Source organism: Camelus ferus, chromosome 21 (assembly GCF_009834535.1).
Source record: "Camelus ferus isolate YT-003-E chromosome 21, BCGSAC_Cfer_1.0, whole genome shotgun sequence".
Classification (NCBI taxonomy): domain Eukaryota; kingdom Metazoa; phylum Chordata; class Mammalia; order Artiodactyla; family Camelidae; genus Camelus; species Camelus ferus.
The window spans coordinates 7,924,167-7,950,433 of NC_045716.1; the positions used below are offsets into that span (position 1 = coordinate 7,924,167).

Sequence of the window (26,267 nt, forward strand, 5' to 3'; positions counted from 1 at the left end):
CCTGCCTGCCTGCCTGCAGCTCCCTGGGCTCCACATTCTCTGTCCAGAAACCTGAATGACTGGTGTGTCTCAGAAGCGAAGCTACTCCCTTCCCCCAAATCCTCCAGGAAGCACTGGCTCCTTTGTGACTCCCAGGGGATGAAGAGGCGGGCTCTGAGTCCCACCAGGGCCGCTGCTCCCCTTTGGTTCAAGTCTTGGTCAGACTGAGGCTATCACTGGAGCAAGCCTCGTCACCACGCGGGGGGCAGGAGACACACGTGACAAGTCGTTTGCGCAGGAATGTCTCTCCACAGATGGAAGAAGGGACTGCGGTACACCCATGGGGACCGTGACCGCAGGCATTGTCTTTTCTGGGCGACTTTCACTTTGAACCGCTCTGTTGTGTTGTGCCGTAATTTGTGACGGTCAAACCAATTCAACCTCAGTTCTAAAAATATGGTCACAGTAGTTATGTAGTGAATTGACTGGGAGTAGGGACAGGGGCATGGAAGAGGGAAATGGGCAGAGAAGACAGGCATGCTCCTTGCTAAGAGACACCTCAAAAATGTGGGTTCCCCCTTCACCCGAACCCCACGGCTGTATCACCCCACTCCAAAATGACTTTGAGGGCACATTAACCAGGACACGAAGTCATCTGATGGATGTAAAGGGAAACACTTCAGTTCACCAGTTGCCAGTCATGGGGGGTGATTTACCTGGCTAGCTCATTTCTCCCCAGCACGGAGGAGCCCTCAGAGCACGGGGCACAGGGACCTGAGGGATGCAGGCCACGCTGGCTGAGACTGGGGCACAGAGTCTGAGGGCTCCCGGGAGGGAGGATATGAAGGGAGGTGAACAGGGGCAGCTCATACAAAACAGATCCAGGTCTTAACTTCAGCTGGGAACACAGAGGAAACAAAGGTGACAGGCCAGGGATCAGGGAGAAGATGGGTTGATGTCACCCCTCAGCTTCCAAAGCCCCACAGGGAGAACCTGGCCCTACCATCCTGCATTTGGTAAGTGCAGCTCTCCGAGCTATGCCAGGCCCATATCAAACACTCAGAAACATCAGTTACTGTTACTGTAATTATTATTATTGCTCACGAGACATGCTTTTCCTTGTTATTTTTAATTGGAGGGAAGGACAGTGTTATTCCCAATTTCTACTCCAAAGAAATATTTTTCTGCCTCTTCTATGTATATTTGGAAAGGAAAAACCAGCCACAAATACAGAACAAAACAAAACAAAAAAAACTGACATAAAATGTGTGATCGGAGAGATCCTGCACAGTTTCACCCTCCAAGGAGCTGGAGTCCCAGGCGTGTGCCTCGTGGAATGTCAGCTTTCACAGGTTTTGTTCCTGGTTTATGTCTCCTCTGCAGTTATTGTTATTTTTCTTTTTAATTATGATCAAATGACCTTGTTATATAAAGTATGGCTCAAATATGAGCAACAGAAGGTTGAGCAAACCGAGTTTAATGCTATAATCAAATGCAACCTACAACCGCATTCGCAGGACCCATATTATTGATAGATGATGGTACTGATAGCTGTATGTGCCGCATGGTAATTGGTCGCACCAGATAGGCAGTTCACTTAGGTTACGACTCAGAGGATGACTTTTATGTAGTGGGGATTTCAGTCCCCTCCTCCCTGCACTCTGCTAGCTCTCCAGCATCTACACACTCCCCCAGTGGTGGTTCCTCTGAGATCACACCCCTTCTCTGCTTAGATCCAAACAAGGGCATGGAGCATCCCTGCCTCCATGAGGGAGAAGAACATAACAACAGAGGGACTGAAGAGGACACAGAAGTCGGGGTGACACGAGCTGCTGAAAGAAACAGACACTCCCCCATAGAAGCCTATTTCACACCGAGCAGCCCAGTGTGTGTTTCTCATCAGCAGACCGTTTTCCTCCTGAGGATCTGAGGCTCCTCCATCCCTTGGTACTCAGGGTTCTCTGGACCCAGATGAAGAGAGGGGGAAAGACACACCTACAAACCCTCCTCAAGCTGGATGTGACACAGATGACTCAGACTCATCTCCCATCAGTGGGAACTTGCCACGGACACACGGATGATGGAAAGTGTAGCCCGCAGCGAGACAGCTGCTCCTTACAAGAGCTGTACACCGTGGATGTGGGTGCATGTGTTGCTGGTGGGCTGTTGGCGTCTCCAGCCGCCAGGCATTTTGGGAGACCCAAGCAGGACCTGTTTGGCTTAAGCGCTAGTGATCTTTGCCTAAGAAAATCACTGAAGATTCAGAGGGATGAGTTGATGGTATTAATGAGGGACGAGGGCAGAGACCGTGTGTGAGCCCCAGAAGCATGCATTCTTGCACAAAGTGGAAGTCTGTTCCTCCATAAGACCCTGCTGCCAGCAGCTGCCCCAGGCATCGGGATCTGGGCTCGCAACCTACGCGAAACACAAATGCCTATTTGATCGGCCTTTACAGCAAAACCTTGTTAAGCAGATATTGGTTTATCCAAGAGAATGCACAATTGGAAGCAACTGTTCCCCAGCTAACTGGATACCCCGTCATGCTCCAGTGAAAACATCAGATTATCTGAACTAGTTAATTCAATATCCATTCTTCCTGGTCCCTTGCCTTTCAAATTAATGACATTCGCTGAAATTGACAGTGAGAGAGAGGGTGACCGGGCAGGCGGAGGAGCACGTGATTCCCGGGAGCTGGTGCCTCCCGCTCCCACAGGCCCGAAACCGAGGCCAGGTGGAGGGAAGTGGGGAGGGAGGGCTGGCTGTAAAGTGTACAGAGAATAAGATTTTAAGTACTATTTGTTCCCCATGAAGGACTCTGGAAAGGAACCAAGGAGGAAAAGGAGAATGCCTAGGCAGCTAATTGGTGTCACAATTAAGAAGTTTAGGGAAGAGAGGTCCTTCTGGTGCACTTTGTTCTATGGGAGTGTCCTCTCTAGAACCCTGGGCCTGAGCAAGCATGACCTGAAGCCCAGGAACCAGGAGAGGCAGAGATGCTGTGGATCACTCACCAGATAGATAAACGCAGGCACATTACTTAACCCCTCTGTGCCTCCGTCTCCTTAGACGTGAGTGTCAGACAGTAACTACCCGAAGAGTCGTTGTAAGGCTTAAATGCACTCACATTTGTAAGATGTTTAGATTGGCACCTAGGACACAGTAAGCCCTGTACAGATGTGCATGAAATTAAAAAGCTGGGTTAAAACCTCTGTTCCCCCTTTGAATAGCTAGGGGAACTTGAGCCACTTCACTGAGACTCTGAGCCTCAGTTTCTTGTTGGTAAAATGAGGCTCGTTTTATGGCCTCAGAGAATCATCTCCCAGGTGGTGAGAAGAGCTGAGACTGTGCAGGTGGACGTGCTCGCTGGGAGCCTGGCACGGAACTGACAGGTAATAAATGCTAAGTGCTACCTCGAGCTCAGTGTTTAAAGTATTCCCAGATCCCAGCAAGACGGAAAATGAGAGACATCGCTAAACAGTGCCAGGGAACGGCAGCCCCGAGTCACCAAGAAGCCTGTGTGCCAGCCAGCACTTTAATTTTCACTGATTTCACGGAATAAGGAGCCACGTGTGCGCGGAGCTCCCACCCAGGTTATCAGAGAGCCACATGGAGCACAGCCACACAGACTGGCAGCGTGGGAAGACCGGGAGAAGTGAGGGGTACCTGGTGCAGGTAGTTAACTACGTGAGATGGAGCCGGCTCCCGCAGACTCTGCGGCACGCAGACCGGAGTATTAAAACAGCACAGAGACACAAGAATCCGTGAGAATCAGGCACTCAGAAAATCAGCGCAATGAGCTTATTTTAATGACAGGAGGATGCACAAGAACTGGATAGAAAAAGAGTGAAAAGATTTCCTAAAATCAGTTCCAAAAATGCCTTGAGGGGGGTGGGAGGTTAGACTCCAGCCAGCAGGAATCCGTCAGCCACCTCGAAGTATAATCCAGCGTGACGGGATCCAGTGACGGGATCTGGGGAGGCGACACAAGGCAATATGCAGGGGTGGTAGCAAGATTTCTTAATTCTGCTCCTCTTCCTGAATGAGTTAAAAAAAAAAAAAAAGAAAAGAAAAGAAAAGGTGCATTTTGGGTGTGTGAGGACTGACGGGACTGTCCATGTAAAACGCCTGGTGCTGGTCCCAGGCGCGGAAGGTGTGACCTGCCATGCCGTGATCATCACGAGTGTGGCTGGCCAGCGTGCAGGGCCATGGCGTGTGTCGTGGGGGTGGCAGCAGGCTGTGGGCCCGGTGCTTGGCCCTGAACCAGTGATGGGCGGCATCTTCCTTAGTAACCTCGACAGTGTTGTGTGTTCCCAATTCCACTCCTGGGTGGCAGGGGTCATCTTCCTCATCTTCGTGGCCTAAGAGTAGCTTCATTCATTCACTCAGTAAATATCCAAACAACACTGAGCTAGGCGCTGTGCAGGCACTAGAGTTAAAAATATGATTATGATGACTGGACATTTGCCCTTAAGGAGCTTGAGGTCCTGCCAGAGAGGGGGATGACAAACATTTAGTAAAGTTTTGTGGGTGCTGTGGGGGTTACACAGAAGACTTCAGCAGGGAGGTTACCTTGACCTGCATCAAGAATGACGAGAGGACGTCTGCTTGTATAATTGCTTTACTTAAAATCAAATGTGTTTATGTGTGTGAGAGGAGGAGGGAGGGAGGGAGGTGGGAGGGGAGCAGAAGAGGAAGGAGGAGGGGGAGGAGGGGGAGGAGGAAAGGGGGAGACAGCTGATAATTTGGGAAATTACAGGCCATTCAGGAGTCGGCTGGCCTTCACTTCAGCAGCCTAGGGCTTTTCCTCAGCTGGATGAGACAGGTAATGGGGTCTGGGTCTTCCATGGATGTTGCGGACTGAATGTTTGTGTCCCCCCCAAACTTCATATGTTGAAGTCCTAAACCCCAATGTGACGGGAACTTTGGGAGGCAATGAGGGTGAGATGTGGTCATGAGGGTGGGGTCCTCGTGATGTAATCAGTGCCCGTAAAGGAAGAGACACCAGAGAGTTTGCGTGTACCCCACTCCACCCATGTTCACGCGAAGAAGCAGCCATGTGAGCACACATCGGGAAGGCAGACATCTACGACCCAGAGGGAGAGCTCTCACCAGACACCGGCCAGGCTGGCACCTTGGTCTTGGACTCCCAGCCTCCAAAACTGCGAGAAAATAAATTTCTGATGGTTAAGCCGCCCATGTTGTGCTGGCAGCTCAAGCTGGCCGCTACAGGGATGAGAGCGGTTCCTGCGTGCACCAAGAAGAGCAGGCCCTGCAGGAAGTGGAAGAAGAGCCGCCGTGATCAGCACCGCCTAGAGCTCTTCTCTAGAGTAATGCCAGGTAGAGGCTTCCCCGTGAGGAGTGCGGGGAGCGTGGGGAGGATCAGCCAAGAGCCACTGAGAGCTGACAAGTGAGAACCATGCTGAGTCTGGAGGGACCAGGGTTGTTCGGCAGAAAACAGTCCCCATCGCTCGCCTTTCCCTGTAGGATGAGATCTAAATGTGCGAGGTCCTTTGTGATCTGGACTAACTCCATCTTCAGCTTGACGACCACCCCTCTTACACATAATCAACAATTCTCAGTGAGACTGAGTTATTCACGGGTTCCCCCAAATATACCGAGTTAATCCAGAGGCAGCATCGTAAAATGGTTAAAAGCCAGCCTGCCTGGGTTCACATCCAAGCTCAGACACTTACTAGCCTGATTTCTTAGCCAAGTCATTTGTCCTATGCCTCGGTTCTCCCCTTTATAAAAAAGGGAATAGTCATAGTCCTAAGCTAGTAGAGTGGCCAGGCAGAATAATTCCACTAATGTCTGGAAAGTGTTTAGAACAGCACTTTGTATTCAGTAAGTGCTGGATAAGTACTTCATCTTATGAAATTGTATTTCTACTCAAATATCACTGCAAATGTCATCGGTTCTAGGCAATGCTGTCAGTCCCTCCTCTGGGTTCCGATCGCTCTTCGACCTAATTAGCACAGTACAGGATGCCTTTGTCCCTCTCTGCACTGGTCTATGAATTCTCAAGGGCAGGCAGGGGAGACCACTCATCTTTCCCCCGGCCTTGCCCAGTGTGTGTCATCGAGCAGGCAATCCATAAGCAGACCTTGAATAAATGAGCGAGGGTGTGCAAGGGTGAGGAAGGAAGGAAGGGACGCACGTAGCCGTGCCTGCAGGAGTGAGTACTGAGGACAGCGTGGAACTTAAAAGTGTCAAGGTCAGGAAGAGATGGTACCTGGAGCGCCACATCTGACCGTTTTCAACTCCTCCGAAGTAGGAGGGAGTTAGATAGTTACAGGCAAGAACTTGCTGAAGCTGAAATGTTCAGACACTAAGAACAGCGTGCTGGGTCCTCCAACAATCTGTCCTTTAGAAAGAGGCTATGTTTCCCTCTGTCTGATATCACTAAGGCATCATCCAGACTCCATCAAGATTCCTCCATTTCAATGGCAAAGGTGGAGCAGATCCAAGGCATATAATCCTTAACAACAGAGAGCAAATGGATCACCGGCAGGTGTTTAAAAAGCCCCAGGACTTTTTAGCATTCAGGACAGAGCCAGACGGATAAATACAAAGGTGATAAAAAAAGACGGCCGGGAGCCCAGCGTCTGATCCTGCTTGTTCTACAGGTCTGCCCGACCCCAGGCCAGCTGGCGAGCAGCGGCAGGGACACCCTACCAAAACCGTCCTCCCCTGGCCCGCAGGCCGGAAAGCTGCACCTCTCTCCTCCCTGAGCAAATGCAAAATCCATGCTTCTCCACTCAGGCTGACCTTTCCCAACCTCCCTGCTGCCACGGTGCCATGAGCACTGTCGGGCTCCACTGGGGACTAGGAATTAGCCCCCACCCCAGATTAACATTCAGGCAGAGGCCCTGGTGATGAATATTTTAATATAATGTTTACTGTTTACCCACATGAATGGGAAGAACTTGCATCTGCCAGTGCCACCTGTGCCCATAGAACTACAGCCCCAACAGCGGCATCCCGGGAGAGCCCAGCTGTGCGGAGGGATGAGGGGGCGGGGGACCGGGGACCGAGATGTGAGGCGGGGAGGAATCAGGGAGGGGAGGCCCAGAACCAGAGGTGGGAAGGGGTGCAAAACAGAATGGGAAGGAGGAGGGCAGGAGAGCCACTGGTAACAGCAAAAAAAAAAAAAAAAAAAAAAAAAAAATCAAAAAACAAAACCCACTGAGGTTAGCAGATGACCCTCCCAGAAGAGAGGCTGTGGGTGCCCTGGGCTGGACTGACTCTCACGGCGGTTCCTGACAGGATGCGGGGAGGGAACAGAGTGTGTCAGACTCCAGTATGCAGAGCGGCTTTCAGAGCAGTGGGCATCTCTTTCAAGTTGGTGCAGCTACTTGTGGCCACGCAGCCTTATGGACCCCCTGGAGGACAGCAAATGCTGTCACCTCCTGCCAGGCACTACCTCCCACCCCCTCCAGCCCGCAGCTTGGTCTGCGGGACCACCCACTCCAGGGCCTCAGCCCCAAGTCGGTCTTCTGCAGTCGGAAAGGAGGGAGGCTAACCCTGGAACCCACTAGGAGCTGAAAAATGGGAAAAGGGTCATTCGTAAACTTAGTTCGGAGTATTTGTGGTTTTAGAAGGGTCTGGAAGGGGGCTGTCCTGGCTGGAAATGTAGCCATCACTTCTTCTGTTAAGGGTGTAAAAGCCAGCCAAGACCTTCACCTGGTGGGTGAGGCCAGGGTCAGCTGCTCCCAGCAGGGCATCCACCAGAGAGAGGCCAGGCCCCTTCCGTGGGCCCGAGTCACATGGTCTGACCTCTTCTGGGCACCTGCCTGTTGCATAAGCAGGTAGATGGCCCGGGTCAGCCTCTCTCCCGGAACATTCTTCTAAAACGGCCTTGGTTTTGTGTTTACTTTGTCACTTCTCTGTTCCCTTCCACCTTTCTCCTCCCTTTCTGGGGTTACATCTTAGAGATTAGGGTTGGAGCTCTGATAGAATGTGGCTTTGGTAGACATTTGATTTCTCCCAGCCCTTTTCTGGTCGTATTTCTAGACTCCACGGAAGCCCACACTCCCTTCCTTGGAGAGACTGGCAGGTGCTGGGGGCAGGAGGGGGGCAGCTGTGGTGAGGGATCATGGGAGTCTTGCTCTCTAGTAGAGGGGGTGGGGTGGGGAATAACACGTCTCCAGCGAAGTGTGCCGAGCCCATTCCCCGTCTCCCCCACCTGCCCCTCTTCTTCCCCCTCTCAGCCCCTCTCTTGTCCTCCTGTCCCCCTAGCTCTGTGAGTGACCATCCACCTCCCATCTCTTGCTCCTCCTCCTGCCTGTGTGCCACAGCCATCTGCTCCCTGGAATTCATAAAAGGCCTCATGATATGAACTGTACTTCTGAGGGCCCATATGTAGGAACAGATTTTGTTTCTTAACTTTTTATTATAGAAAATTTTAAAAATTCATAAAAATAAAGAGAGTTGTCAAAATAAAGAGCCTGTGTACCAATCACAGCTATAAAAATCATCAACCCTGCACCTCTCTTGTTCCATCCGTAACCCTCACTTCCCACACACCCCGACACCCACATGGGATTTTTTTTTTGAATAAATTCCAATTGGTCTTGTCATTTCCATGTATAAATATTCATGGGAGCAGTTTGACTAAAGTGCTTTCCCTCTAGTCTGTCTCAAGCCCCGGAAAGCAGTTCGCACGCCTGCCTTTGGGGGTTGAAATTCTGTGATCCCTCATTGTTTCAGCACGTATATCTCATCATCTTGCCCAAAGTGCCCTGCTCAGAAAACCCTTGTTGGAAACAGATCAGTGCCCCAGCTCGTGGACAGTTTCGTCTCGGGCCTTAGGCAATTTCTTGCCTTTGTTCCCAGGAGAAATCACTTTGTAAGCAAGTCACCGATCAGCAAACACACCTGCATGCCAGATGTGTGCAGCTGCCTGTGAGCAACTGCTGATCCACCTGCAAAACTATCTAAACAAGGGGGCCATGCCATCCGATCATCAAATGACTCTTGTAAACGACAGGAGCACATGCAATATTCAAAAGCAACAGATAAAACAAACGTGGGCTCCGTCCAGAGAGAAGGCCTCCCAAATAATGCTTTCCCTACCCTCCCCACCCCCCAAATTTGATGAAATTGAGCAGGAAAACCATCCTGGTTCTGAAAATAGGTAGTGGGAGGCCTGAACTTGGGCCCCTCATCTCATTGCCATCAATGGCCCTTGGCCCACAAAGAGTGACCTTCCTTCTTGCAACTTTTCAATAATTCATGGAACCAACTATCAAACAGTTCATGGTTTAAAATCCAGGCCTGGAAATTTAGACATAATTACATTGATGTTTATGTGGTGGTAGGAAGTGTGTTATTTAAACTCGGGAGGTCTGGATGAGTCCACTAACTTGTGTGACCCTGAGAGAATGAATTTACCCCTCTGGGTTCTGTTTTCCCATTTGTGGAAGGGAGTCAGTCATCATCGTTCAGCCTCCCTCACTGGTAAGCAGGTAAAGAAGTCAGGAGATGGAATGCTATAATGATATTGTGAAAAGAACAGGAAGTAAATTAACATGTGAATTTATTATGTTTATAAGAAACTCATATACTATGGACTGAAAATGTGTAGTTCTTTCAGTTTAAGGTAGAATATATACGTATATATATATGATTTCAACTCTTTGAAAAACACTTGTGGTGCTAGACATAAAGTTTTCAGAGAAATACAACATCAGACTCTGAAGGGTGAGTGTTGTTAAAAACTAAACGTGGTCGGTGAGAAAAATTGTGACAATGAATATATGTATGTTCATGTATAACTGAAAAATTGTGCTATACACTGGAATTTTACACAACATTGTAAAATGACTACAACTCAATTTTAAAAAAGTTTAAAAAACAAAACAAAAAGACTAAACGTGGTCAAGCACATAGCCCACCATCAGTGGTCTCTTATGAATGTTCACAACATCAAATAATTAACAAGGAACACTGAGCTCCCATGCATTCGGGTTCTCCCAGGATGATGAGAATACAGGGCAGGGAATGAGGTTATAGGGTCTCCCCAGGAAGGCACCGTATCCACTTCAGTCTTAGCCCCTCCTAAATAAATGCCGGCACACCGTCCAGCTTGGCTCAGCAGCCATGATTTACATGAAGTTGAAACAAGTCCATGCTCTGCACAAACCCCGAAGGGGACTAGGAATCCCCAGCTTTCCCCCAGCAAGGACTGCAGCTGTGACCCCATCTAACCTCCATCCATAGGGCGCAGTAGGCATCCTTTGCATGGGATGCCAGAGTTCCTGGTGACCCCATGAATTACTCAGAAGTGGACCCGGCCATTGTGAGGAAGGTGGAAGGGAAAGACATTGGGCCGGAATTCAGGAGGGTCTGCACTGTTTCTGGCTCATCCTGGGTAACCTGGGACCGCTCAGCTTTCCTGGGATGTCTCCGCTTGCCCATATATTCAGCGGGGATGATCACATCACTTCCTTTCCCCCTCAAGTGTTGACAAGGGTCTAAAATATGTGTGAAGATGCTAACAAATAAATGAATGAGGTCCTCAGGAATTGAAGTTCTAGGTCCACAACGCATTCACTGCCACATTGGGGGATCTTTTATCTCACCTTCCCCACGTAGACCTTAAATGCACTTGCAGGTTCAAATCCCATTAACTCAACATTCTTTCATGCTCAGATTCCCGTTCCTTTATCCCTAAATTTCTGTCTTTTTTGGTCTTTTCTTAAAGAGCAGGCACCCTTTCTTCCCTTTCTATCTCATAACCCATGTCCCATCCACCCTTCTGGGGACAGCAAATAAAATCTCCTCAATTCCCATCCCTCATGCAATCTGCCAGCTTTTCATGGGGGCAGGGGCAGGGGGCAGGGTTCTGGGAGTTTCACCTTCTCCCATTTCCTTGAGTGATATGTGCACTGGACCATGCTAGAGCTTTGGTGGCAACTGGGGCTCAATACTCAGTGCTCTCACCCAAATAACTTTCTTGAAGAGATTTGCCTGGGAAGCATTTGAAGCTGGACCCAACAACAATCTACCCAACTTTCTAGCACCTCTGAGGATACCCTGCCCAGCTCCCCTTAAATCAATTTCTCAGCCCAGCAGAAAAACTGGGCAGGATTGTTAGAATCTATTTCCCCTCCATTGCCCCTCACTGCATTCCCAAATCATATCTGGCTTCTAGCACTTTCTTCCAGCCAGCATTTAATCCTCAGCGGTGATCCTTTTAAGAAATTTGATTTCATTCTCCACTCTTCTCTCCCCACCCAATGTTGTCCATTAAAAAAAAAAAAAAAAAAAAACCATTTCGGGGGAATTTTCAAATTCTGACATCATGTAAAAACTTCTTTGTTCTGCAAAGTACTGGTTCTCAATGCCTAATCCTTCTCCCAGCACCACTGGCCGTGATGCACGGCATGTCCCCAGAGTTTAGAGATCTCTCATTTGTGGGCTGCTTCTTACAACAGCCTGGAAGTTCAGCCTCTTAAAAATCAATCTGGTGCTCTGCTTGCCTGCACTCCCACTTCACAGTTTGCACAGAATGGCAGCCAGTGCCCTGAAGTCTCCTGAAGATATTATTAGCTCCTATTTTTCTGGAACCATCCCCAAGCCTGCAGGAAAACACCAGCTCGATGCCCTCACCCAGGGCCCTCATGCGAACACGCACAGCCATCCGCACGCTTGTCTCCACCCTTTCCACAAGGAGCATTTCTGGAAATTTGAGTGGCAAGCTCAAAAGCCCAAGTACCATCAGAGAGCCCTAACTAGAACCCTCTGATTCTACAAATGATCAAGAGAAATGATGTTTGTGATTGTAACTAAAGTCACGATGAAATTTTCTATTAAAAATAAAGATCACTATTTGTTTTGGGAAGCTCACCCTGTACCAGACAGAGAGCTAAGTACTTTACCTGAATTATAATCCTCAGGAAAATCCTTCAGCCATAGGGACTACTATTATTCCCATTTTCAGATGAAATTGAGGCACAAGGCAGTGACCAACTTTCTCAAGATCACCCAACCAGGAATTACTGGGGTTTGGCTTAAGCTTCAGCTGTCTGACTCCAAAGCCCATGTATATGTCCATTACACTACACTGCCTTCCTGAGACCAATCTGAAGTAGCTAAAGCAAAGGAGTCTCTTTATTAAAAGCATCCTGGGGTGGCCAGTGGAATCCAAGAACAAGAATTGGGCCTTCAGAGCAATTGGTGCTGGGGACTTGAAGACCATCCGTGTGCTCTGGGTGGGAGTGTGTGTGTCATGCCTGCCTCTGTCCTAGCAGCGTGGAGTCCTTGCTCCCCAGGTTACTTGCAGAAAAATGTGGCTCCCATTACATGTTAGAACTTCAGACAGATCGTGCTTTCTCTTCTCAGATTCAGAAATGCCTAGGGGAGGGAATGAGTGGCAGTGGGAGAGTCACAAGGAACTATGGCAGCTCCCTCAGTAGCTACGTGGGTAGGATGGAGGGCAAGGGGAAGAGTTGTTCTCAGAAGGAAGCTGGTCAGTTCCAAAAGGAAAAGGATGCTGGGAAGATCTTCAAATGGGTGTGCCTTCCCCAATGTTCATAGCATCACCATATACAATAGCCAAGACATGGAAACAACCTAAATGTCCATCGACAGATGACTGGATAAAGAAGCTGTGGTATATTTATACAGTGGAATACTACCCAGCCATAAAAAAGAATAAAGTAATGCCATTTGCAGCAACATGGATGGATCTGGAGATGGTCATCCTAAGTGAAGTCAGAAAGAAAAAGAAAAATACCATACAATATCACTCATATATGGAACCTAAATAAAGGAAAAAAGAGGACACTAATGAACTCATCTACAAAACAGAAACAGACTCACAGACATAGTAAACAATCTTATGGTTACAAAGGGAAAGGGGGTGGGAAGGGATAAATTGGGAGTTTGAGACTGGCAAATATTAACCACTATATATAAAATAGATAGAAACAAAATTTCTTCTGTATAGCATAGGGAACTATATTCAATATATTTAGTACCCTATAATGAAAAAGAATATGAAAAGGAACATATGTATGTATACATATGACTGGGACATTACGTTGTATACCATAAATTGACACATTGTAACTGACTATACTTAAATTTAAAAAAAAAAAAAATGGGTGTGCCTTAGAGTGACCTTGGGTAGGTTAAGTCACCTTGTTAAGCCCGGGTACCTCATTAGAAGGATGGTGATAACAGCACGTTCCTCACAGAGCTATTGTGAGGACGAAACAAGAAACTATGTAAAATGTTTGGCATGGCGCCTGGCACATGGTAAACACCCAATAAAACTTAGCTCTTACAATTATTAAGTCTGAGCCATTGCAAGCTCACAGAGCCTGGCTCAATTTTATTCCTTATAAATAAACATTATTATACTAAATCCCTCGGCACACAAGATTCTCATAGCCAGGACTTTTTCATTTTGGAAAAGTGGGGAAAGAGCTAAGGGAAGAGCTGTGATGTCTTCACAAGATTCTGTTTCAGATTCGGCAGGTGTGACAAGGAAGCTGAGAGTAAGTGTCTTTCAACGTGTCTTTTCTGAGTCCGCACCCTCTGTGTATTTCATGGCAGACCAGAGATTTGAGAACCCTGAAACTTGAAGGTGAGTTCTGCATTTCTGCCTGCGCTTCCTCATCGCCAGTGTTCTGGTCTCCTTGGTGCATCCTTCAGCCTCCCTGAGGCTGGCGAAGTGGATGAGGCCAGGGAGATCTGGGCGCCCTTGGCTATGGAGGAAAGAAAAATGGATTCCTTGCTACCTCTGTCTTAGTCCATAAACCTGTTTATGGTTTGGGAAAATTCCAGTGCTGTCAAGACTTCTTATGTCTGCTCCCCACCCCCTCCTCAGACTCAGGGAGTCGAGCATTAGGGAATATTTTTTGGTTGGCAGGTTGGGGCTGAAGGAAGGAGTCAGACACTTGGAGCCCCAAATGCCAAATGCATCAGTCTAATTTATTCAGACAAGTTTTCATCTGGGTATTTTCCATACTATCAAACTCTGTATCCTTCAGTGAGGACATTTGTCTTAGCTGAATAAAATCTCTTAATGGTTTAATAAAAAGCACTTAATTCAGTTTTCCTAGTTTTATGAGTGCCTTGAGGTCCTTTAGGAGAGCAAACATCTTTGCTGGGATCATTGAGGGAAACATAATTATTTTTCTGCCTTCTGATATAGTATTTTCTGGAAGGAACAGTTCCAGATGCTCATCATATGCCTGCAAATTCTCTGAAGCTCCATCAAAGGACAGGGTAGTCTCAGCGATGAACTCAGTGGTGTCCCTCCTTCCTTCCACAGCCGACCTGCCAGTCCCTTCAAAGACATCTTCTACTTCTTTATTCCTTTCTTTGCTGAAAAAGCATCTGTGCCATTATCATCGCCAATTTGTTCTGTTCAGAATAAATGGAGAGAAGAGTCTGGAGGTCAGTTAGAACCAAGTACCAGGAGCAAAAGCCAAACTGAAAATTAGGTTAGTGGAAATTTCATGAGGACAAAAGCAACTGGGGGAGGCAAGGAGGACCAAGTGTGAAGACGCAGGGGAGGAGTCAGAGGGGGAGGGAGAGAACCAGGGAGAGCCAGGAAGCAAGACGCAGGCAAGGGGAGTGCGGCCCGCAAAGGGAGAGAGTGGAGAGGCGAGGTATTGGACAGAAAAGCCAAGGTCAAGTGAAGAACCTGAGCACCACACCTGAGCACAGGACCCAGGAACACAGTGCGCCCTGCACGGCAGGAATCCTAGGAAGGGGACCGGGGAAGAGTGGGTGCATACAAAGACGAGGAGGAAGGAGGTAAAAAGGCTGGGGGAGAGACAGAAAGCAACACATTCAGAGATCAGAGAGGGTTAGAAGGAAGAGACTCATATTTAGAAAGGTGCATAGAGATGGTTTTCAATTTATCAATAAGTAAGTAAAGGTTCAGAGAGGTTAAGTCATCTATCATCCATTTGCCCGTCCACTCACTTGTTCACTGAACAAATTTTTGTTGAGCACCTTCTGCGTGCCCTGCTCTGTGCTGGGCGCCAGGGATACTATGTTGAGCAGAACAAACAAGGCCCTTGCCCTCAAGTTGCTCACAGCCCAGTGGGAGCATGTGGACTAGTGAATCAGCAAGTGAAGTCTGATGGGACGAGAGTTCTGATGGTGCAGGGGACACGGGAGCTGCAGAAGAGGCCCTGGACAGCCGTGTGGACCAGGCAGGGTAGCTGCAGGCCCAAAGGCTGGCCAGCAAGAGCCTCCAGCTTCAGAGGAGTTCGGTGACAATCCCCCGGTTTCTAGCTCCTTGCATCCAGCTGCCTCTGGGGTTTGATTTTGTCTCCTTCAAACTCGAACATTATGGCCACTCACCTCTAACCTGAGTACAGAGGATCAAATCCTCTGTGGCTTACTCTTCCCTCCAGGATCAGATCCAAACTTCCAGCATCCAGGCCTTCCCACCTCCATCTGGCTGTGTTTACCCTCCATCCATCTAACCCAATCCTCTTCCTTCCCGTTGTGTTCCAGCCATACTGAAGTACTTGGAGGTACATCATTCTTTTACGGATAAACCTACTCTTGCTGGGGCATGCGCCTGAATCCACCCAGTCCTGACCTTGCTGGACCAACACACTGAAACCACCCCAAGACTCAGCCCAGGTTCCACCTCCTCTTAAAGAGCCCTCCCTCTCCAACTTTCCTCCCCGAGCCCGTGTGACCAGGTGTCCCCTTCCCTAGGCTCCCACCGCCACTCTCTCGTGGTGTTACCACTCCCCTTGTTTCAATCATCTCTTGCCTCACCTGTTACCCCAGAAGACCCCAAGGCAAGGACGGTAGCCTGTTCATTTACCCGTTTACCACTGGTGCCTAGCGTAGCTCCTTGCTTCCACAAAGTGTTTAATAAATGCTTGGGCAGCTGACTTGAAATGAGTGCCCAGTGAGTTGAGTTGCAGGCAACCCCTGATTCAGTCTGGGCGATTGGTCAACCTTTCCTCCCACTTGAGACGAGTTTTGATCTACAGAACAGAACTGCAGGCTTCCCTGACAGGAGACCATTGGATGAGGTGTCCGTCGGGTGAGATCTTGTGTCAGAGCACCATCGTGACCCGGGGAAAGCGGCAGGGCTGAATTTCAGCTCTCACGGTGCTGGCTTCCCATTTTGTAGAAACTCGGAGAAGTTTCAGTGAGTTTGGCTCCTATAATCGATCACGAAGAGGACAGAGGAATCTTAACTTCCTCATTTAGTGTATCGTTCCTAGCTGATTAAATCTTTCATACATTCAGCTAATAATTATAAAGCTATTCTTAGCTTTACTGGGCTATACCGGGCTAGGTTTTCGCCTTCTTAGTGCAGCCTCTTGGTATCCATTTATTTTGATAAGCTTGGGGTACAGAGTGTTACTGTTCTTCACTGAGTAAACTTTAATCAGCGTTTCCTCATTAGCCTATGGTAGCATATAAGCTTACGGTTCATGCAATTCATTTTATCTTTTTAAATTTAATAAGACACAAGTTGGATGGTCATTAAGGGTCCCTCCTGTTGTGTGGGCAGAACTGAAAATAAACATGGATAAAATTAACTCTGGTTCATTACGTGCAGCAAGAAAAGTTTTATCCCTTGCAGTCATCAGAGTAAGGGCCACAGAGGCAAAGTCGGGGAAGAGCGGTTCGCATTTCCTTCCCCTTCCTCTGTCTGTGTGACATGAATAATGCAACAGTTGAATAGCAGGTCTGGTTAATCTGGTCGCCCTAGTAGCTGATTTGGATCAGCACCGTGTAGCCTAGTGGACTTCATTCTTCTGGAACTTAAAGACAAAAGAAGAGAAAATTGTCTCTGCCTTTGAAGAGTTCACAGGGACATACCCAGAAAATGACAACGAGCTGACCACTCGATGTGGGTACGTAATGTGACAACACCTGGGGCAGAGGTGTCATTGGAGGGGCAGAGTATAGCAGGGAGGCCCCACAGAGGGGGTAACCCCTGGACATTTTTCAAATGGCTCTGGGACAGAGAAATGCCAACCCTCAATCCAAACAGGACCCATTGGGACAAGGTTTTCTGCGCAGAAGAGTATGCCTGTTCCTAGAGAAAAGTTCTGGGTCCACCCAGATCCCCAGACTCCTATCTGGGCTGCCAGAGTGAAGGTTTGAACTAGGGGCTTATCTGGAAAATTGCCTTCTGGTAGTGCTTTGATCAGAAAGATAGACCAAAAAGCAGAAACCAACATCCAGCCGATGATCATCCTCTGCCCCAGAGTCTCCCAGCAGAACGAAGTCTGTTAGGACAGGTGTTTGCTCTGAGCGTTCTCCTGGGGCTGTGTCTCCGGTGATGGGTGCCCAGCACCACCGGTCATCCTGGGGCTGGGGAAGGCTCTTACCCCATCCCTAAGCAACTGAGCGAGCAATCCCTTGTTTGTACCTGAAAATCCCTCTGATAAAGGGCTTAGTGGGGGAAGGGAACACAATGAAGATCATCTCCGATTCTTATCCCCAGAATCAACCTCTAGGATAACAGAATTTTCCATGCCCCAGGCTTTCCCTTCAGTGAGTAGCAGTAGCACAGGTGTTGGAAAATGTTAACAGTGGCCTCTACTGCCCAGACACAGTATTACCACAGAATTAAACCTTGTCTAGATAATTTCCTGCGCATTCATTCCTTTGTTCATTCATTCATTCAGTCAGTCAGTCAGTCAGTCATTTTTTTCAGTAAACATTTACTGAACATTTACTATATGTCAAGCTGGTAAGATAATGTGATTCAAAGGGTGCAAGACTGAATGCCCCACTCCACTTTCCCTAACCTCAAATTTTCTCTCTCACTAGTCCAGGTGGAAAGCCTGAGGTTTGCACAATTCTCTTTCCTTGGTATAAGGCATAGTAGTTTGCTGGGACAATGTAGAGGGTTTTCAGTTTAAGATAACATATTACTCCTTGGTAGTCATGAACACTTTAGCAAAAATTAGTTTATCAGAAAGAAGGATCCGTAGGATGAATAAATACAGAATTTAAGTGTGGATTAATAAAAGAATCAGAAGTGGCCCAGGATATGCCCCTAGAAGGAGTAGGGCAATGAGACCCAAAGGGCTAGAAAAAGAAAGTTGAGGACATTAGGCATCTGGAGAAAAGAGAAAGGTCAGAGTAAAGCAGAGTAACTAGTGCCTTTGGGGGACGAGTTCTTGTTCAAACGCAGCCTCTCTTACTAGCATTGGATTTCAGCTGAGCTTCTTAAATTCTCTAAACTGCCCTTCAGATTCCTCACATAGCACTGTGGGAATAAGTTACATGTTGTGTAAAGGACTTAACACAGTGCCAAACACTGAGTAAGTGTTCAGTAAATAATAGCCAGTAACTAGGGGGAAGAAGGAGGCTGTGGATGCAGTGGGGACCAGCTACTGCTCACAGTTTTGACCAAGTCCAGCCCTTCCCTCTGCTCATCACATCCTCCGGGCCAGCTGCTGGTGTTGCTTTCCCAGCTCTCTTTCCGGGAGCACAGCCCCAGGGCACTCTCAGCCCCTGACCTTGCAGCTAGAGGCTGGAGCCAAGGATCATTCCAGAGGCCTGCAGAAGGGGTCCTGGGGTCCCCGTCAGTCCTTCGGCTGCTGCGAGGAGGCTGGGGAGAGCCTTCCTGGAAACTTTACCAGAACTTAGTACACATTGGTAGACGGGTCCTCGTGGCCAGTCTTGGTCTCCCCTCCCTCTACCCCTTCTTGATCTTGGTGACACTTGGCTAGTGTCACCACAGGTCACCAATCTTTCTGAGGAATATGAAGGCAGCAGCTACTGCCTGGAGGTCTCAGACGTCTTAACTTTGATTTAGAATCTCACCAGAATCCTATTCGTGGAGATCTGAAGTAGATTTATCCACGTTTATGCATCTTCCAAAATTAGCATGCCTCATTAGCTTGGCTCAGAAGTAAGCAGAAAATGCAGCTACCCACAGCAGCTGGGAGGGTTTTCAAAGGAACAGACCAGCCAGCCACAAAGAGTATCGGAGGGACGCCATGAGGTCCTTAGCAATCCACATCTCAGACGCAGGGCTTAGAGCGCGGTGAGTCAGTAAGCAGGGAGTCGCCACGCTGTGCTGTTATTTTAGCTTGGCATTGAGGGTGGGATGTGGGGCTGAACTGACTATCAACCTCAGGAACTCTGGCTTTCAAGTCCAAGCATCAGACCCATGTCTGACAGGCGCTGATGGGCTCATGGAGAACTTAGAGAAATCAGGGGGCTAAGTTTGAGGTACCACGTCACAAGGATTAAATTTTTTAGGGAGAAGAAGATGAAGGCTACTCTATCCACAGGGTAGGACTCTCCAGTCCCCATGTGGTAGCCTAGTCACCTAACATAGAAGAGATTGAAGCAAATGGGCTCCCTCTGGGCATACTGACTCATTGTCGGGGGGTGGGGGACCTCTTCAGGGGGTATCCTTGCCAAGGGTCTGAATGTATTCTAGCCCAGTGCCAGGCAAATAATTGCCCCAAATTCCTCAAGAACACCCAAGTGTTACACAGTCGGCTCCCATGCATCCATGCGCTCTGGACCCGAGGGTGTCCTGGAACCAATTCCCCGCAGATACAGAGGGACGACTGTACCATCGCTGTCCTTCCCATTGCAAACAGGGGTAGCTGGACAGCCAGTTTGGGAATCAGAGAGTCAACATGGGAGGAACCTCTGCCAGTGGTTGAGAACAAATTATCGGAGTTCAATCCCAGCTCTACCTCATGTGTAATCTTGAACAAGTTTTTTTTTTTTTTTTTTTAAACTCTTCGGAACCTTAACTTTCTCACCTGTCTAATGGAGATCTTAGTGTCGAGCTACTGTCAAGAACATGAAATGAGGTAATATTCGTAGGACGCTGGGCACAAGGTAAATGCTCCAAGTACAAGGCTAATGTAACCCATACGCCCCAGGACATACTAGCCTGTAACCACAGTGCACAGCCCGATTTCCTTTTAACGTCGACATTTGTACAGTACGAGCCCCAGTGGCCTAATTGCCAATGATCATAAGTAGAATTTAACAAGAGGCTACTGATGTCTTAAGCGCAATTTCCAGAGAAACAAAGAGCAGGTCCTACCACAGGGAGGCAACCACGTAACCCGCACAGATGAAGTCCTTTTTCACGGTGGGCAGGGGGACGGGGTGGGATGGGGGTTTGTGCCAGGTTAATCTCCTTCCACCTCTTCTTACATCATCCACCCTGGTGGCTGCTTGAAGGAAAGTATAGATAGTGGATTTTTTTAATAGAGGGTGGATAGGTGTCCCCAAAGGATGCTGGCCTGGGTAGAATTCACAGACACCAAGATGAACCCCAGGGTTGGATCTACTCTACCTTTTGAACCGCATCAAAATGTCGTTGAATGTTTACAATGTGCATAAGCAGATGGAGAAACTGAAGCACACAGAGGTTAAGTGACTTGTGCAAGGTCCAACCATGAATAAGCGTTTGCGTTGGACCCATTTCTGCCCGACTGCACTCTGCTTTCTTTCTAAATTCACACGACTGCGTCCTGCCTGCTCCATCCCCCTCTCTTTCTTGTCTTCTCTTCCACTCACACTACTGTTGCTCCGTGTGGACAAAGTACGCACACGTATTGAAAGTTGGTGCAAGTTTTCTCACCCAGAGCTGTGGAGGACTGTGTGTATAAATTAAACTGGGAGTTTCCAGTTATCCACTTTAAAGAGAATTGCCAATGAAGTGAAAAATCCAAGAGAGCGATTACACATATCCCCAAATGGTTTATTCTCAGCCTGAGAATGAAAGTCATGCCCCTCGATTTGCAGCACATTTAACTTCTCTATTGTACCTCGCTATCACTGATACTCAAGTAGACTTGCATTCTTTGAGCACCCAGCAAGTGACAGCATAGGCAGTGAGCCACCCGGAGGCATGTTGCATGGCAGGGGAAACCAGCTGGGGAGTAAACACTTGCTGTGCAAAGATCAGCACCTAACTGTCCCATCCCCACCACTGGAGATGGTCAAGGTCGAGGGATGCACAGGAGGAGGGAGAGAAACACATGAGGGGAAGGAGGAGATGGGACGGGTAGCTTCTAAAGTTTCTTTGCAACCCTGTGTTTGTATAAGACCTGACTGTGTGCACTGTATACATGTGCCTCAGTCAGTACATCCTTCACCTAATTTTCCTCCGCACACTCCCCTCTCTTTCTTCAGAGCCTCTCAGCCCTGACTGGCCTTTCCCGATTCCCAAGCCAGTAGTATCTTTCTGGGTCTTGTGTTTGTGTGATTTCCAGTAGCTGGGTTTGTCTGTTTTCATTAGATGTGGCTCGCCGCAGGGCAGGGAGCCGGGTCCCCGTGTATCAGCAAAGCGCCGTGTGTGTCCAGCACTTTACAAACAATACAAACAGACAAGAAATTGGCTAATGCCGGAGATAAGCAGTTGACACAAAAATCCACATGTAGATGGCATCTCAGTGAGAGGGAAATGCACAAGCCGCCACGTGGGGTTATAGGAAGTGAGCTCTTTGGAAAGATAAACGTTACAACCCAGAAAATTCCATCAGCAAAAATATTCTAAGCAGGTTCCTCCGAGTATGTGTGGAACATATGAAAAAGGCCTATCTCCTTTTACGCCGGAGCTAGGAAAGAAAATGTTATTAGTGGGAATGACATATGTGAGCTTCGCTGTGAATAAATATACAATGTCTATATATATAATATGCATAATAATAACACCTCAGATCTATATGGTGTTTTTCTTCCCAGGAACTAAAAATGATCCATGGTTATTATGATCTCATTTATCCTTGCAGATTTTTTTTTCACTTTTATTTTGCTAGCATATTACCAAAATATAGACACATTTAAGAGTCATTCTTTTGGCACTCCTTTCCTGTGCTGGCCTACCTTTCCATTACACTTTTCTTAAAATGTAGTTCGGGGAAGGAGCGCTGATCCCATTATAGGATCTCGCAGCTTATTCACAGACCTGGATAGCAGATGCTTCCCGGGAGGTGTATCGGGTCCCTAAAGACCCACCGTTCTGAGACTGCTCCCCACTCAGCCCCCATCCTGAGCCTCCACGGAGTTTAGACTCCCCAAAGTGTCACCATCTGGGGTTTGAGTAGAATATCAGGTAATAAGATGCCCCTCTTACTTTATAGAGTTGCCCACAAAGCCGTTATAACCAATTAATGTGTTGGTAAAAATTACTTAGCAGATAAACTCATCCGCTTTCCAGCAAGCCCAGAAGGGATCACTGAGTAGGGACTGCTGGTTTCTGGCTTGGGAGGTGTGACCTGGGGGGACCAGGGAGGGGGTGTGGAGTGTGAGTTGTTTCAGCCGTCTCCAAAGAGGGGACGCTCCGACAGCACAGATTGAGCACAGGCAGGCCCTGGGACACTGGGGAAAGTGGTTGGGTGATCCAGGGAGTCAGGGACACCCAAACCAACCGCAGAGCAGTTCAACCCGAAGCAAAGCTTCATCTGCAGTGTTCTGAGCGAGAAAAGCACTTAGTCATCTGGTCTGCAATCAGACCATTTGTAGAGTTGTGTAAACTGATGCCCAGAGAGACCGTGGTCTTCCTGCGATCTCCCTGTCCCGTGACCATGGCACACACTAGCTTGCTTCTAGGCTCTGGGAGGTGTTACGTGGTCACCAAGCACTCTCGCCTGTTGTCCCGATGTCCAAAGTTGGCATGGAGTGAGAACAGGACGGCGGGCTCCTGTGCACTGACGTGTTGGTGGATCCTTGGTCCTTGGGCTGACAGCCCACGTGACGGTCCGTGGATTCTCGCACTTGGGCTGTGTGGGGTCTTCCTCCCCAGCTCTCTTTTACCCCCACAGAGCTCTTCCCTCCGGTGACTCTCGTGCCCCCTTTGACGGCAGAGCTAGCTGGCTTCTTAAAATATCATTTTATTATAGGACTGCTGAGGTTTTCAGGGGCAGCCAGATATTCTGGAAGAAATGCCAGATTTAGTCCTTAGATGATTTCAAATTCCTAATTACTTCTTGAACTCTCCTTCTCCTATTTATTTGTTGATGTAAGGAAGCTGGATAGAAACAAGTTTTCTCTTCTCGTCCAGGATAAGAACAGGGTGATCTGGGAGCTCTGTATTCTATTTGGGCAGTAATCAGGGACGCTTTCCTGAAGGAGGCCATCTGGACTTTGGAGAATAAACATAAATTCACCAGATTAAAAAAGAAGAAGAAGGAAAAGTGTATTCCAGGGTGGAGAGTCTACACAGGACGGAGCACACGCAAAGGCATAGCAGCATCGGCCCAGAACCACACGTTCCTGGGACTAGAAGCATTCTGCGTTTGCGTAGCGTGAACTGTGAGCAACAGGGAATAAAGCCAGAGAAGTGTACCAGGGATGAGCTTATACCAAAGGGCTTTGTTTTTGTCCTCTCATCCCCCAAAAGCTAGCATACCCATCTCTTGCAATTCCTTAACCAGCTCACCAGCACCCCCACACCTCTTCCCTGAGCCCTTAGGTAATGGAGATAAGCAGATATAAGCGAGAACGTACCATGATTTTTTTTAAATGTTTGCTTTGGCAGAATAGTGGAAGAGAAATGGGGGGAGAAGATGCTGGCAGCAAGGAGATCTGGGTTGGGGTGAGTCCAGATGAGTCAGTGAGCACCTAAAGGAAAGCGGTGCCAGGGAAGAGAGGGGAGGAAAAGGGTCTGGGGACACTGATGAGACAGACTGGACTTGGTGACTTGGAGATAAAGAGCTGGCTGCCCCCAGGGCATCCTGTTCTGCTGTGGCAAGAGCAGCTGTTGCGATGGACCTCCTTGCGTCGAGCCCAAATCACTCACTCTCCAGGAGTCTGGCATTGCTCTGAGCGTGTAAAATATGTTAACCAATTGCATCCTCACAGCTGCCCACAAGGTAGGAACTCCTGTTATTCCCACTTCACAGATGGAAAAATTGAAGCATGGGGAGGCCACGTAGCTGGTGTGTGGCGGAGCTGGGGTCCTAGCGTCTGCGCTTCTAACAGCTTTGCTCTGCCCCCTCTCGGTTAACTCAGTAACGTTCCACAAGGACTAATGCGCCCCTGTCTACCCACCTACCCATGGAACTCCACCCGCTGTTGTAAGCTCAGCCCCCACCAGCCGCGTGTTCTGAGAGTATTCTTACTTACCAGCGGCAGCGTCGCGGACATTCAAAGACAGAGATTGCCTCTACTACCAACACCCTCGTTCTCTGTTTTCCAGAGGCTTCCAGATGTTCCCACTGACCTCGCCCCAGCTGTGCGCTGCCCTCTCGTGCCCTTGGGTCTCTTTCTTCTCCCAGAGAGTGAGCTCATAGCCCACAGCTCCAATCTCAAACTCTGGGTCTTGCAGAAAGTTGGCTAGGACCGCGGTAACAAAAATGCCACCGACTGGGTAGCTTAAACAACAGAAATCTATTTTCTCATGGTGTGGAGGCTGGAAGCCCCAGATCGAGGTGTCAGCGGGCTGGGTTTCCTCTCCCCTTGACTTGTAAGGACGGCCACCCTCTTGCTGCTGCTTTGCGTCTTTTCTCTGCCGCACATGCCCCTGGTGTGTCTGTGTGTCCTAATCTCCTCTTCTTATAAGGACACAGGTCAGACTGGATCAGTGTGTATATATCAGCCTCATTTTAACTTGTTCACCTCTTTAAAGACCTTATCTCTAAACATGGTCACATTCTGAAGTGCTGACAAGACTCTTCTCCCCATCACCTCCAACTGCCTGGCTCATAGCTCAACTTTCTCCCAAAGACACATCTTTAGCAAGACATCATATTATGGAAATAAAGTGAATTAAATTAAAATATATGCACGTAACATGGATCTTTCCAGAAATGAGGAATTTGTGTGTGTGAGATTCCTTAAGTGACATCCCTCTGCCTCCCTCCCACAGAGTGGCTGTGCTCTGACAGCTCCAGGGGAGGAAACAGTGATAAAAGCACACAGGCTAGCCATGAATCTTCTCATTTTAATGCACTTCATTAAAACCAGCGTTTTTATTACAAAGACCTGCCAGAGTGAATATTAGACAGAAATGCATGTTAAGCTGCCATTGATCTTTCAGGGTAGATTGTACATTAAAGAGTGTATTTTCTCAGTCTGTTAGCTGCTCACACATCAAAGGGAGGCAAGAATCAAAGGTAACGTGCTTCAGCCTTATCGCTCCCGCATCACTATGGCTACCCAGCGGGCTTGAGTAGGCAGAATCAGGCAAGGGGAGGAGTCACCCAAATCTCGTTTTTGAAGCTTTTTAGACATTTGGGACTTGACCATCTTCTCTGCCCACCCAACTGGTCTTCCCCTGTGACTGGGAGGTCCCTGCCAGCTTACTGGGTTGTTCTTTCCAACCTGGAGCTTCTGATCCCCATGAGAGGGTCTGAGCTGTTCTGGTTCTTAGAAACAACAGTCCAGCTAGAAGCTTGTACAGGATAATGGTTTTCCCTTGTGTTTCTTCATCAAGGAGATGGTGTGTAATTCAAGATGAGGGCCGAGGGCACCTTTGAGGTCTGCTAGTGATTAGCATGTGTATGTGCATGCATGTTTGTGTTACCACATTGACAAGAACAGAAACCAGATGTTTAATGGAAAGAAGAAAATGCATTTGGCAGCTGAGAAAGAAGTTGTATGAAGAAATCGTGTGTCTGGGGTTTATTAGACCCTCAGAGGGAGTCAGCGCTTGTCTGCAGAGAGTTGGACAATCCTCACTATGATTTCTGCCTGTTAAAATTTAACAGTTCAAGATGAGTGAGTAGGGCTTAAGTGCTAAGGGCTAATCCTGCCAGAAACATAATTTCTTCCAGGACCACTACTTATTTTAGACGTCACCTCTCCCGTCACTTCTGTGTTCCCCACTTCTACTCCAGACCCTTCTATCTTTATATGCTGCCTTAACTTGGATCTCGGTGTAACCTTCAAAAGCTAGGGGCTCTTAATCCTCAGGCACAAAGATGGTCTGTGACATGGATGCCATTGGTGGCCTCCAAGTGCTGGTTTGGAAGAGCAGATGACAGATCTGACTCATCACTGGCTAAAGGAAAAGCAAGTGAGTAAACAATTAGAAAGCACAGAGATACACCCTGTGTTACAGGGAGTCGGGGGGTGCGGAGGGAGCGGGGTGGCGGCCCGTCTCTTCTCTCTGACTTCTGGGACACTACCTTAGGCTGACCTTCTTTTGAGACCTTCATCACTCTGACTCTTCTCCTTCTATAAATGTCCTCCTCTGCCAGCCCTTGACATGCTGATGTCCCCTCTGCTTCATCTTCTGCCTTCTTTTCTTTCCGCTCTGCCCATTTTATTTGGATGCTCCAATCCATTCCCAAGGATGCACCTATCACATGTACGCTAGTGACTCTTAACATCTGAACCTCTGTATGGAGCCCCAG

The 26,267-nt window shown here is 48.3% G+C and overlaps 1 protein-coding gene and 1 long non-coding RNA gene across 2 annotated transcripts in view; one reads left to right on the top strand and one right to left on the bottom strand.

The window, feature by feature from the left end:
* TNR (tenascin R) overlaps positions 1-26,267 on the top strand; it is a 223,141-nt gene that overhangs the window by 61,607 nt on the left and 135,267 nt on the right.
* LOC116658641 lies at positions 1,297-15,757 on the bottom strand. The gene is made up of 3 exons (XR_004313864.1): positions 15,004-15,757; positions 11,200-11,205; positions 1,297-1,307 (listed from the first exon to the last, which is right to left on the bottom strand). It is a non-coding gene; the product is annotated as an uncharacterized LOC116658641 (long non-coding RNA).